The 5,687-nt window shown below is 44.2% G+C and overlaps 1 long non-coding RNA gene across 1 annotated transcript; it reads left to right on the top strand.

Annotated features, from left to right (window-relative positions):
- The first annotated feature begins 215 nt into the window (after positions 1 to 215).
- Positions 216 to 5,377, top strand: LOC119087463. The gene is made up of 2 exons (XR_005090931.1): positions 216 to 322; positions 5,076 to 5,377. It is a non-coding gene; the product is annotated as an uncharacterized LOC119087463 (long non-coding RNA).
- The last annotated feature ends 310 nt before the right edge of the window (positions 5,378 to 5,687 follow it).

The following is a 5,687-nucleotide window of genomic DNA, read 5'->3' on the forward strand; positions in this document are numbered from 1 at the left end:
TACCGTAAGCCTAGTACCATCCAGAACAGGGACTGAAGCTCAGAAGGGTAAATTATTACATTATTTATTACAATTATTAAATTATTACATTATTCCTGCCCAAGTCGGGAGAGACCTGAGTTGGATAGTATGTGATCTTTTCAGAGTAGGATCCCTGCTAGTGGGGAGCCAAACAGATAAGCTCCCAGGGAGTCTAGACTCTGGCAGCTCAGCTGTGTGACTGTCACCCTGCTGTACCAAAGTCCTTGGGCATATTTCCCTGTCACTCCCCATTGCTTCATTGTTCTTCCTTGGAGAGTTACATCTGTCGCCATGAGAAAAGGTAAGCACTGTGCCGATCTCTAAAGCAGAGGGAAAATAATGCCAGCTCGCCTTGCTTCTTTCTCTCTCTTTTGCAACTTCCTGCATAGGGGCACTGATGGCCAGCAATAGCTCCTGGCTTAGAGGAAAGGAAACCGAGAGTTTCACAATCAGCCCACTTCTTAGTGAGCAAATAAGTAAACAAAAGAGTTTTACAAGTTTTTAAGGTTTACCAGTGTGATGCATTTTTGAGTGCACATGAACATGTTAGGGACGTATCTAATAGGCAACTATTCTTGTGACTGCTTTAGTTAAGGTTGACTGTCGGTACTCAGTACTTGATAATCTTGTGTTAAAATATACAACCACTCTAAAGAAATAATATCTCCTCACCGGAATATTGAAAGAGGCTGGCAGATGAAATGTGTACATTTACACGTTTTAGGAGATATGGCTTTCATGTCAAAGGCTATTGGTAATACTTTTGAACTTTGATACCTTGTGGTGGTTGAATAACGCTATTAATAAGGCTTAACTTACATGTCAGTCACTTAAAAAGCCAGCTTCCTACAAATTCAATGGCAAAACAAAACGCTAATGAAAGCCTGCAGGGGGCGTAGATGAAGTGGAGCACTACTGTCTCTAAGATCCAAGATCTAAGTACCAAGCAAGGAGCTACCCTGAGCAACAACTACAACACACACACACACACACACACACACACACACACACACACACGTGAAATAATTTGTTATAATTGTTTAGGGAGCTAGTTTAAACAAACTTCTTATCAATAGAAATTTGAAGCTATCATTCATGGCTTTAAATTTTACTTTCTAACATTCACAGTTTTAAGGAAGAATACTCCAAACATGCAGGTGCCTGCTCAGTATTTTTTTTCCGTATTTCCTGAATGTAAACAAAAAACAAACACAGAAATGCATGAAACCTCTCCACCTTTCTTCCTCATGCTCCTATCCCAATCTCCTCTAAAGAGTGTGACCCTCACTTAACAAACACTGTCTGTGCTACCTGACTTGGAGACCCGGATCTTCGGATTCCTCCAACTCCCTCTGCCTACGTTCCACACTGCCTTAGTTCCTCCAGGATATTATAACAGAACATGGGACAGGGGAACTTGTAGGAGAATTGACTCCACAGTTCTAGGGACCGAGAAGTCCAAGAACAAGGCATGGGCAGGTTTGATGTCTGCTGAAGGTCTGGTGCCTGTGCCCTCCAGAGGAGATAGGTGCTGTGTCCTCAGCTGGCGAACAAGCAAAAGCTCCCGTCCAGTTTTTTGTTTTATGGGATCATTAATCTCCTCCATGAGGACAAACCTTGTGACTTACTCACCCCTAAAGGCCTCCCCTCTTAATACTATCACACTGGGGGTCAAACTTCAACATACAAATAGAGGGGATGCCTTCAGAACACTGCAGTCACCAAATTTTCCTGGGGAGCGATGAATGACTTTTTCCTTGGATTAGTTTACTTCCTTTTAATCTAGCATTTCCTTCCCACCCTGGAGTCTCCCGTGTGGACTGCTCCAAACTGGAGGCAGCATAGAGTTTTCAAGTCACTTCCTCCTCTCCACCTCATGACATCATCTTTCTTCAGATTAGCAACTTTCAGCATTCTTGTTCTACGTAGTGACCATATTGTTTTAGTGGTGCAGAGAATGTCTGAACTAATTGGAAAGTTCTGGATTAAGGACTCTATTACCTGTCCTTCCCTTCCTTACTTAAAAAATAATAATTTTTGAGAATTTTTCATATATGGGTACACTGCATTTACATCATTTCAAGTCCTCCCTCTCCAACTCCTCCAGTATCTTCCCACCCTCTCTCAGATTCATGACCTCTTCTTCTATAATTAATAGTGGGAGTGAGTTAGTGTGTGTGTGTGTGTGTGTGTGTGTGTGTGTAGCCATCAATTACCTCAACTACAGATGAGGTCTCATGAAGTTTTCCCTATCCATGTTTACAGGTATGGTCATTGTGCAGATCTTGTTCAGGAAGTTGCGTTGAGATTTTCTGAGTATAGCATCCTTGTCATATCTAGAAGACACCTTCTCACAGCAGGCATCCTGGTCCCCTGGTTCTTACAATCTTCCCATCCCCTCTTCCATGATGTCCCCTGAGCCTTAGGTATAGGGGGTTGTATTGTGTATGTATCATTTGGGGCTACACATCCTATTGTCACTTATTTCCTGTGTTTGTACCAGTTGTGGATCTCTGTAGTAGCATCCATCTGCTGTAGCTGCAAGTTTTCCTGTGCCCACCCGGCTCCATGTCCTTGCAGTTCCACAGCAGCTCAGACCCAAATGAACACAGAGAGGCTTATATTAATTACAAACTGCATGGCCTATTGGCCCAGGCTTCTCGCTAGCTAGATCTTACATCTTAAATTAACCCATCTCTATAAATATATATTTTAAAGTCGGGCGGTGGTGGCACACGCCTTTAATCCCAGCACTCGGGAGGCAGAGCCAGGCAGATCTCTGTGAGTTCGAGGCCAGCCTGGGCTACCAAATGAGTTCCAGGAAAGGCGCAAAGCTACACAGAGAAACCCTGTCTCGAAAAACCAATATATATAACCACATGGCTTGTGGCTTACCAGTATCTTTACATCTTGATTCTCATGGTAGTGACTGGCAGCATCTTCTCTGTTCTGCCTTTCTCCTTCCTCCTGCCTAACCCTATTCTGCCTCACCATTGGCCAAACAGCTTTATTTATTAACCAATCAGAGCAACATATTTTCATAGCATACAAAAAGACATTCCCCCATCAATCTGCTGCACAAAGAAGCTTCTTTGGTGATGGCTGAGAGCTACACTTCTCTGTGGGTACAAGTATTTAGTACACAGTGCAGTTGGAAGCTAGATTGATTTAGGAAAATGGCATTTGTATGTCCTCTGCTAGGGTCTAAGATATCTCCAGCTGTTAAGTTCGTGGCTAGGTTTACAGTACCAGGCATGATGAGTTCTGTCTTAGTTCTATTGTTGTGACAAACACCACGGCCAAAAGCAACTTGGGGAGGAAAGGGTTTATTTCAGCTTACAGCTTGTAGTCTATGGTGAAGGGAAGTCAGGACAGGAACTTAAGGCAAGAACCTGGGAGCAAGAATTGAAACAGAGCCAGGCCGTAGTGGCATAGGCCTTGAATCGCCAAGGCAGGTAGATTTCTATGAGTTTGAGGCCAGCCTGGTCTACAGAGAGAGTTCCAGGACAGGCTCCAAAGCTACACAAAGAAATCCTGTCTCCAAAAGAAAAAAAAGAATTGAAGCAGAGACCATGGAGGAAGGCTAATTACTGTCTTACTCTTCAGGGCTGCCTCCGTCTGCTTTTTTATACCACCTAGGACCATCTGCTCAAGGATGTCACCACCCCTGTGGGCTGGGCCCTCCCACATCAGTCATCAATTAAGAAAATTCCTCCACAGACTTGCCTACAGGCCAATCTGATAGCAAGGCATTTTCTCAGCAGAAGTTCCTTGTTTCCAGATGACCTTGGACTGTGTCAAAGTGACAAAAGAACTAACCAGCACAAGTTCCCTCCTACTGAACTAGCTTGAAGTCCAACCAGACAGCTGTTGGCTATCCTCACGATGAAAGTGCCACCGTGGCATTCTTGGGGATACCTTGCCAGGCCAATCATTGTGCTTCCCAGACCTTATAGCTGGGTAGGTCCCTACTTTTCTCCCTTGGCAGCTTGCACGGCGCCCTCGGAGCCTATGAGAGCTAGCCTTCAGGGAGGAAGCTTCCTGGTCAGACCAGCTTGATTCCTCCAAGGCCTGGCTCTCAAGTGGTTGGTATCTTCAGCAGTGGGGTCCTACCTTCCAAGTTCTGTCGGGTGACCAAAGACAATGGCAATAGCTAGCCTATATTGTTTGGGGGTCCTTTGAATCCCCCCAGTCAGCGACACAAAGGGAGATTTCCCTTGTGTCACACTGGGGTTCTTGTTGGTCTATAGCTCTTATGGGGAGCATTATCACCCCATGTGGGGTAATTGCATATAAATGAGATATGTCAATATATTTGCATACACATATATTATATGTATTTTTAAGTAAGCTTATAAAATGGCATGGCTTTTTTCAAACATCCTGTCACTTAGCTCCTCTTCCTTGCTCTCCCTTTGCGTTACCCTCCTCCCCTCACCTGTTAAACTGGCCCTATTTTTCCCTTTTATCCCTTCATAGTACCAGTGTGCTTCTGGCCCCTCTTCAGGAGCCTCCACCCCACCCCATGGTCCCATTTTACTTTCCTGGATCCTGAAGTTACTCCAGGTTATATACTCTAAAGATCTACAAATAAGAGACACCACGAAAGGACTCTGTATCCCACTGTAGAGACACCTGGTTGGCCATGCTCGCTGGCTGCTCTTCTAGTCACAATAGCTAGGAAATGGAAGCAGTCTCTATGCCCGTCACTTGATGACTGGATAATGAAAGTGTAGTACATGCACACAGTGGGATTCTATTAACCTGTAAAGAAGAGTAAAACTTGAGGGTAAATAGATAGAACTGGACATATTACACTGGGTGAAGTAATCCAGACCCAGAAAGACAGATGCGACATATTCTCTCTTCCTTGCTTCTAAACTCTGATGGTTAAACTTTGTGGATGTCTCTCAGAAGGTGAAGGCCACCCATTGCAGTCTCCTCTGCATCTATATGTGGCCAAGTGAGAATGTTCTGGCTTTGGGACACACCCATGTGGCAGATACTGGAACGTGGCATCTCTCTTCGTTTTCTCCTTTTGTCCTGTTGTCTAGGATGTGGGAGTGATGGCTGCCATGCATCCTGGTTACTGAGATGAGAGCTCCCCACAGGAGGAAGTGGAGCAGGGACTTGGAAACAGTCCCTACTGTGGTCAGTGCCTGCCGAGGGCTTGACGAAACCACAGAGGAGGGGAATTGAACCTGCACGTTGTTTAGATTTCTGTTTATGCTTCTGAAACAAATCATAACCCATATGAGGTTTGTATCTGGCTAGCCATCTTCAGAATTGCACGGATAACCCCTGGATGTGATGTTTAAACAGAACAGAGGTCTGAAAAGGCAGTCTTTCTCACCACTGTCCGTCTCTCTTCTGTCACTGACCGTACAATCAGTGTGAGCAATTTAATGGATGCCAATCTAGTTTTAAATTTGTGACCTATAGCTTTGCAGCTACATATTAAATAATTTAATATGCATTTGTGTGCATATGTATTGTAACACAAATTGCTAAACTGTCTTATTAATAAAAAACCCAGGCCAGATACTGGGGTGAAAGCTGAAAGATCAGAGGAATAAAACAAGCCAGCCACAAGTTTTTACCACTAGGAAATCCTCAGCCCAAGAGAGCTACTTCTGTATACTGATGCCTTATTACCTTTCTGTGTT

Source organism: Peromyscus leucopus, chromosome 1, assembly GCF_004664715.2.
Source record: "Peromyscus leucopus breed LL Stock chromosome 1, UCI_PerLeu_2.1, whole genome shotgun sequence".
NCBI classification, from domain to species: domain Eukaryota; kingdom Metazoa; phylum Chordata; class Mammalia; order Rodentia; family Cricetidae; genus Peromyscus; species Peromyscus leucopus.